The sequence below is a fragment of the Miscanthus floridulus genome, chromosome 1, assembly GCF_019320115.1.
Source record: "Miscanthus floridulus cultivar M001 chromosome 1, ASM1932011v1, whole genome shotgun sequence".
Classification (NCBI taxonomy): Eukaryota; Viridiplantae; Streptophyta; class Magnoliopsida; order Poales; family Poaceae; genus Miscanthus; species Miscanthus floridulus.
The window spans coordinates 1879004-1887471 of record NC_089580.1 but is presented as its reverse complement, the minus strand read 5'-3'; positions in this window follow the sequence as shown (position 1 = coordinate 1887471).

Sequence of the window (8468 nt, the reverse complement as noted above, 5' to 3'; positions counted from 1 at the left end):
GGGTGGCACAACTTCGGCCTCTTTGAGGACACTAGCTGGCTCTTCTGAGCTAGTGATAGGTGCGACTTCCGCTGTGCATCCACCACCACACTATAGCACTGGGAAGGGCCCTGCAGATGACGACGAGGCCCTGGGCTTCCACATACTCCACCACCAGTGGGACCCTTAGCAGCAGGATGAGATTAGCATGTCTCAACTTGGTGGTGCCCCGCTTGGTACCCAAGGAGATGAACAGGTACTAACAAACCTACTTTTTTTAAATACCTAGCCTATATGAACTAGTAATGATAAAGATTGTAACTAATCTTGCCTATCTTATACTTATAGGGTACGAGCCATACGTAATAGTATGGCCGCATCCCCGCCATCATGACTACATCGACGTTGGGTACACTCCTAATGTGTTGTCTACAAATCTGAGGAGACAGAGGTGTCTGAGGGACCCTTACACTCCTGGAACATAGGGTCTAGGTAAGCATAGTCCATTTTTTCAAGTTTCCTCAATTGCAAAACTTGATGTCTTGCCTCCTTACTAACTGTTGTGACGAGAATGTAGGTATGCCTTCAACAAGCCTGCAGATGCTCAAGATCTTGAAGGATCATGTTAGCAAGACGTCCATCCTCGATGACTTTGCCTTATTTTGGAATTCATGTAGTACCCAAATTATGTACTTGTTGCACTTGTGGTTGAAGGCTTCCATGGCAATTTGTATTTCATATTAAGTCATGAACTTATGGAACATGTAATATCGATGAACTTATGTCGAACGGATCTCCAGTAGTATCGATTAGCTCATGTATCGATGAACGGACCTTATGTACTATCAATGAACTCCTATATCGATGAACTTATGTAGTATCAATGAACTTATGTACTGTCGATGAACTTGGTTGACTATGCTGAGAAAGGGGCTGCTGCATGAAATATGTATCGACAAAGTAGTTGGAGGGTGTTGCTCTATGTGTGGCTGCTGGAAAAATGTTCTAGGTCTTGCCGCGCCGTCAGGCTTGGCGCGTCAGCTTGCCGCATCGGCAGTTATGGCGCGTTAGCTTTGCCACGCCGCCATGGATGGAATGGCGAGCTTGGCGCTCCGTCAGGCATGGCGCGACAGCAGCTGGGCCATACAAAGGCACAACCATTCACTAATGACTATAGGAGGAAGCTTTTTAACTAAGAACAGAATTTATAAAAACATAGATTACATGACTTAGTCACTATGTTACACAATTTGCCTGATGTTCCAAAAACTAAAGATGTTGTACCACTTATGAATATATTTCAGCACCTGAGTAAGTTTCTAATAGCATTTTTTGTGGTGAATGACAACACAATGAAAGTTACATGGGTACAATGTAGGTTACATGGGTACAATACATCAATAGTTCAAATGTAATACTAGACAACACAATAAAAGTTCTAACAACTCGTCGTACAGTGCATGACAACTTTGAATCAAATACATGACAAATGGGACACAACGAAAAGTTCAATACATGATAGGATAATGAAATACAGCACATGTAATACATGCATGCCTCAGTAAGAAACATACTAAGTAAGCAACTCATCGTACGAGTACCAATCCTCTACCACAACCTCCTTGCTGTGGCTAGGCTCACCTGCATTGCCCTGATCTACCTGTTGCCTATAGTAAGCAGCCTCTACTTCATCTATGGCCTAAGACAAGAACACATTCTCCTCCACCTCATTCTTGTGGCTAGGGTCACCTGCATTGCCCTGATCTGCCTATCGCCTATAGTAAGCGGCCTCCATTTCATCTACGGCTTCTGTGGCCTGAGAGAAGAACGCGTCCTCATCCTCCTCCACCTAGAAGCCTGCCTCTACTAGAGTGATGAGCTCACCCATTCTGCTAGTGTCATCCTCATCCTCCTTCGCCTACAAGCCCACCTCCGCTAGAGCGATGAGATCGCTCAACCTGGCATTGTCATCGTCATCCTTGTCTCCCTCATCATCCAACACAATCAGAGATAGAACACTATGACTAGCTCAAGTTCTTTTCCTGATACCTTGCATGGGCCACCTCTGTGGCATGCTCCTCGCTGCATCCAATCCCTTCATATATAAAATGCAATAAATTAGCAATGTGACTATATTACATTTTAAAGAAGGCAATGAAAATAACAAGGCTACAAATGACTCACTGGCACACAATGCAGCAGCATGATCATTCAAATGAAAAATTAGATCATAACTCTTTGCAAAACAAAAAAATGATTTCATGTTTTTCACAATAATAACCAACCTCATTATAGTCAACCATATGGCCATAATAATGGCCTACTCTAAGCTCCAAAGGGACTAGGCCGTAGTTGGCTTTAACACCACATTTGCACATGACAGGAGGTGCTTTGAAAATTACCCTTTCTTTCTTCTTTTCCTTTGCCTTTGGTGGTCTTCCAGCCATTGATTCTTAGTACCATAGAGCCACTCCTTGAAATGACACTTCGCAAATGCAAACACCTAAAAGAGGTGACATTAGTACAAGAACAAATAGGGCTAAACATTTAAACAGATACACTTTTCACTTACTTTATGCTTGTTGGGACATACAAACTCCAATGTATTCTTAGGGTTTATCATAGCTTGATCTTTGCAATCGCACAAAGGAGGTTCCTCGAATCATGTAACTATGGCTAGGTGCTTCTCAGCCGTCATTGGCGGGGGCTTAGGGGGAGGTGGAACCCGCCGCTCGAAGTGCTCATGTGGATGTCTCCCTCTCCACCAATCATCGAAAAGGAGGTACCTTGGGTCAAACTTATCTGGACCATCGATCCACTAAAAGAAAAAGCATCTCTCATGGGCCTACACAATAAGATTCCAACAAAATATTAGTAACCTACTAATACGAATGAAGAAAAAAAGAAAGTGGAAATAATTACTCACATTAAATCGACTGCATGTGTAGAAGCAACACGCTGCTGTGTCTGGATGTCTTGATTGAAACACGTCGGCCAGATGACCATAGTTATAGTTAGGGACAGGGAGATCAGAAGGGATGGGGGCATCTTTGTTAGATGCGTTGGGGTATAATTCTCTAGGACGACCCTATTTTTGCCAAAACTCCTCCCGATACATGTCTTGCATATAACAAAATGGTTGTAATTAAACATCAATCAAAACATCATAAATTAATGTAAAGAAGAACCATTTGCACTACAACTAAAATAATATAACCAACACTTATAGGAACAAAAATAAACCTTACACTAAACATGGTAAACATACTTTTAACTAACTAATTAACCTTCACATTGCCAAAATCATACTAATATTTTCCTCCAAACCCTAGCCCATAGTTCCCAAATATACTTTTCCTCCAAACCCTAGCTACCATTCATAATCTTTGATTCCACCATTCAAACGACAAATAAGAGCATCATTATCATGACTGAGGCCAAGGAGACGCTTGGGGGAAGGGAGGGATGAAGACGGGTAGGGAGCACCAGGTGGCGGCAGCCCTTGGGAGAGGCGGTGAAAGGTCCTTGTTTGGTTTTAGTAATTGAGTGACAACTTAGGTGGACTAATACGTGTTTAATGTAAGATACATAGGTGATTAGTCTATAGGTACATGTGTGTGAGCAACATATGCCATGGAGTTAAAGTGGATCAACTTGGTGAAGAAAAGGAGGCAAAAGGAGGTCACTGTGAGTGACCGGACACCGTCGGGTCAGTGGCAGCAGTGAAGGCGTAGGTGTCGGTCTTTGACCAGATGCTGGCGTTGAAAGTGACCTGACATGTAGGGGTCGCGTCCAGTCAGTGCTGACGTACGCTGATGTAGTGGCACGGGCGTAGCAATGACACGTGGTAGGCGGTGAAGGACCAGACACTGGTGCTACGTCTGGTCATGTCTAACCTGATGCATCTGATCACATTTTGAGCGCTCTAGGAGCTCTTTGGAAACAATCTAACGTGGCTCGGGCATGACGTCAAAAGGAGGGATCGGCGCATCCAGTCGGTTTCTCGGTGATAGCAGGTTTGCGAGGACATGACGCGATGTGGCTGCATCTAGTCATGCTCCTATGAGTCTGGTCATCACTTGACCATTGAGGTGGTGTCAGTGACCATTGAGATCGGGCGGCTCCGGTTGAACATAGAGCGACACATGGACGGCGCAGCACGACCGGACGTTGGCCGGGTGCGTTCGATCATCTTGACCGACGCATCCAGTCACCCTAATTATTCCTAGTGAAGGGGTACCATAGCTCTTTTCATGTGGGGGCTTATAAATAGCCGCTTGGTCGGCCTTTGGCTGGTAGCTGAGCACACTAGAGCCTTGGTGGCTTATGTGGTGGTGCTTGGGAGCCCTCTAACTCACTCTTGCTTGATAGTGTTCATCCGATTGAGTGAGTAAGCGATTCTAGTGCTATTGGATCATGAGATTACATCGAGTGGCACTAGGTGATAGTGTTGCAAGCTAATGGTGTGAAAGCATCTAGGCCCCTAGTTGGGTTTCAGTAATTAATGATGACACGAGATTATTATGACTAACATATGTTTTGTAGAGGCAATTTAAATTAGGTTATGGTAATGGAAATTGATTGGGAAATCATAGTTGTCATGCCCCTATTGATGGAAATCATTTTGGTTTTTAAAGGATGGACAACAAGGTAAAGGACAAACTAGTTCTAAGTGTCGTTTGGTGTTAGAGAGACACTTAGAGTAGTTTAGGACATTGTTTTTCCTTTGGCCATACTATTAAGGGGTATGGACTAGTAGCTTGACCTAGGTGAGTCTAGTGGGTTAGGTGTGGTGCACACTTATCAAACCTAGCACTAGGTAGCTCAGGAATAGCCCTAAGATCAATTGGAGTCAACTTCATTCACATAGGATTTTGAGTTGGAAGTGAATGGAGGGTCAAATGACTGACCGAACGCTGGTCTAGTTATGACCGGATGCTGGAGGGTGAGTCTAGTCACTTTATTTGATCAACTACAGTCGTCTGGTACTGACCGAATGCTGAGTGGAGGAGCTCTGGACGTTGGGGTGCCTGCGTCCGATCCACTCCAGAGAGGTTTTTTCTTGACCGGACACTGGTTAGAGTCCGATCAGAGATTAATGGCTCTCTCTAACATAGTGGCGGGTACAACTAACTAGAGTGTCCGATCACCTTGACCGGAGCATCCGATCAGCCCATAGAGTGATGACTCAGCCTCCAAACGTGATGTTTTGAATAAGGGGGTATAAATACTTACTCCACTCATCCATGGGAGGTCTCTTGCCCATTTGTTTAGCTGAGAAACACCTTTGGAGTGCAAGAGAGAGCAAGAGCCTAGTGGGGTGATTGAGATTTGATAATCCAAGATTAAGAACCTCATTAGTGCATAGGGAGTAGCAAGTGTGCATCCACCTTACTCATTAGGCTTGTCTTGGTCAAGTGAGAGTTTGTGCTTGTTACTCTTGGTGATCACCATCACCTAGATGGCTCGGTTTTGATTGGGAGCTTGGTGATCATCTGACAGAGCATGTGGATGACCCAAGTCACTTTGTGAGCGGTTGTGGGTGATTCACCATGATGGAGTGTCAAAGAATCAGCCCGTAGAGAGCACTTGATCCTTGCACAGATCAAGGGGGAGCTACACCCTTGCGCGAGTGCTCCAACGAGGACTAGTGGGGAGTGGCAACTCTCTGATACCTCGGGAAAACATCGCCATGTTCCTTTCCCTCTCTTTACTTTGAGCATTTACATTTGAGCAATTCATTTCATGTCTTTACATTCCTAGAATTGTCAAGCCAGAGTAGGATTGGAACTTAGGGTGCAAAACTTTTGTACAGGAGAACAATAGAAACACATTTTAGACACAAGGGGTAAAATGGGCTAAGTGTAGGGCTTAATTATTGCAAAAATTTAGAATTAGCCCAATTCACTCCCCTCTTGGGTATCTTGATCCTTTCAATTGATATTAGAGCCTCATGCTCCCTAAATTAGGCTTAACCGCCTAGAGCAAGATGTCCCATGGGGATGGACCCTCTCCTATCTTTGAGGGAGATGATTTTCCTTATTAAAAAATTCGCATGGAGGCATACCTAAAGGTTTTAGATGTTGGAGTTCTTTGAGCCGCCTCATAAGGCTTTCCAAAACCTAAGGATCCTGCCAACCTTCAAGGCGATGAGGTTAACTACGAGAAGTGGAATGCAAAGGCTAGAAACACCCTCTTTAGAGGCCTTTGCAAGGAAGTTTTTAACCATATGCAGAACCACAAAGACGTCCATGCACTGTGGTCGGACATTTGTGCGCTCCATGAGGGAACTAAGAGTGAGCGTGAGGAACGCTACCATCTTGTGATGAAAAAGCTTAATTCATTTGAGATGCTTTCTAGAGAAAGTGCCAATGAGATGTATTCATACTTGAATGTTCTTGTAGAGGAAGTCAATGAGCTTGGACTCACACAAATGCAACCCTCCGATGTTGTGAGAAAGATCTTGAGTGTCCTCCCCATTGATAAATATGGGCATATTGTGATGGTGCTTCATCAAGGTGATCTTTCCACTGCTACACCAACTCAAATATTGGGGAAGATCAATGCACATGAGATGTACATGCACATCACTCCACAAGATGGCTCTTCTTCCACCAAGAAGAAAGATTTGGCATTCAAGACTAGCCAAGAGAAGAGGGGCAAAGCAAGAATTGATCATGATAGCTCAAGTGATGATGCAAGTCTTGCTCTCACGGTGAGAAGAACTACCAAGATGCTCAAGAAGCTAAACAAGAATGGTGTCAAGTTTGATGGCAAGAAGAAAAAAATTCTTCACTAGTAATAGAAGGAAGCCCATATCCAAAATGGATTGCTATAATTATGGAGAACTTGGTCATCTAGCTCATCAATGCCCCAAACCTAAGAAAGACAAGTACAAGAATAAGTACAAGGGCAAGAAAGATGACTCAAGTGATGAAAATGATGATGAGAAGAAGAACAAGCCATACAAGAAGAAGGATGGCAAGAAGAAGAAATTTCCCAAGAAGAAGAATGGAAAGGCATTCATTATTGGTGATTGGCTCACGTATATTGAATCATCAAGTGGCTCATTCGATGATGAAAGTGAGAATGAGAATGAGAAGGTGGCCGCTCTTGTGATTGATTCTTCACTATCTTCACCGACACCGCCATCGTCATCCTCTACACACCTATGCCTTATGGCCAAGGGTGAACAAAAGGTACAAAATGACAATGATAGTAGTGGTGATGATAATGCTAGCAATGATGAAAGTGGTGGTGATAGTGATGAAGAATTTGAATCACCTTCTTATGATGATCTTGTCAAGTTGCTAAACTAATACACTAAAATCATTAGAAAGACAAGAGCTAAAAATAAAAAGCTAAAACTTGAGAAGGACTCACTCTTAGCAAAGTATGACATAGCCAAAAAAGCTAGTGTTGAGCTTAGAGAAGAAAATAAAATTGTGTCATCCAAACTCAAGGAGCTCAAATCCTCTAAAAAGGAGCTTAGAGAAAAACATGATAAACTTGAGGGGATACATAATGAGCTCACCACTAGTTACAATTTATTAAAAGAAGAGTACACCAATCTCAAGATTAATCATGACAATCTTGTTCTTTCTCACGAGTTATTATTCAATGAGCCACATGATGCTACTAACAATGTTGTTAAGATTGATATAGCTACATCATGTGATGACTTGATTGTTGAGAGCATTGAGCAAGGTTCTAGTAGCAAAGGCAAGAAAGTGGTTGAGTCCGACAACTATGATGATTATGTCAAGCTCAAGAATAAGAATGAAAAGCTCAAGAAAGATCTTGAAAAGCTATCAACCACCAACACAATTGTGATAGAGAATCTTGACAATGATTATAATATAGCTCTTGAAAATAAGATGCTTAAAGAAGAGAACAAGAAACTCAAGATGGAAAAAAATCATGATGAACTTAGAGAAGAAAACAAGAAGCTCAAGTTGGATAAAGAACATCTCAAGACTGGTTTGAGCAAGTTCACAAGAAGCCAATATCTCTAAAGTGAGCTACTCATGAACACCGTGATGAAGATGGATAGAAGTGGTATTGGGTACTTGGCAAATCAAGAGAAGAAAGCTCAAGCTCAACATCAACAACAATACAAATCAAAGCCTAAGCCAAAGAGATATTTTGAGTGTGGACAAGAAGGTCACTTTGCTCATGAGTGTCAAACTCCACCACCACAACCCTTGCCCAAGCATGCTAGACCCTTTGCCTTCAATGCTCACTACATGCTTAGAAAGGATTCTAGTGGAAAAATGAAAGTCATGTTCTTAGGTCCATCCAACAAGAATAGGCCTAAGCAAATTTGGGTTGCAAAGTCACTTGTTGAGAAAGTCAAGGGCCCTCATCAAGTTTGGGTACCTAAACATCAAGCTTGATCTCTTGTGTGTAGGTGAACTACAAGACTAGTGGAAGTCATTAGGTTATTGATAGTGGTTGCACTCAACATATGACCGATGATCCTCGTATGT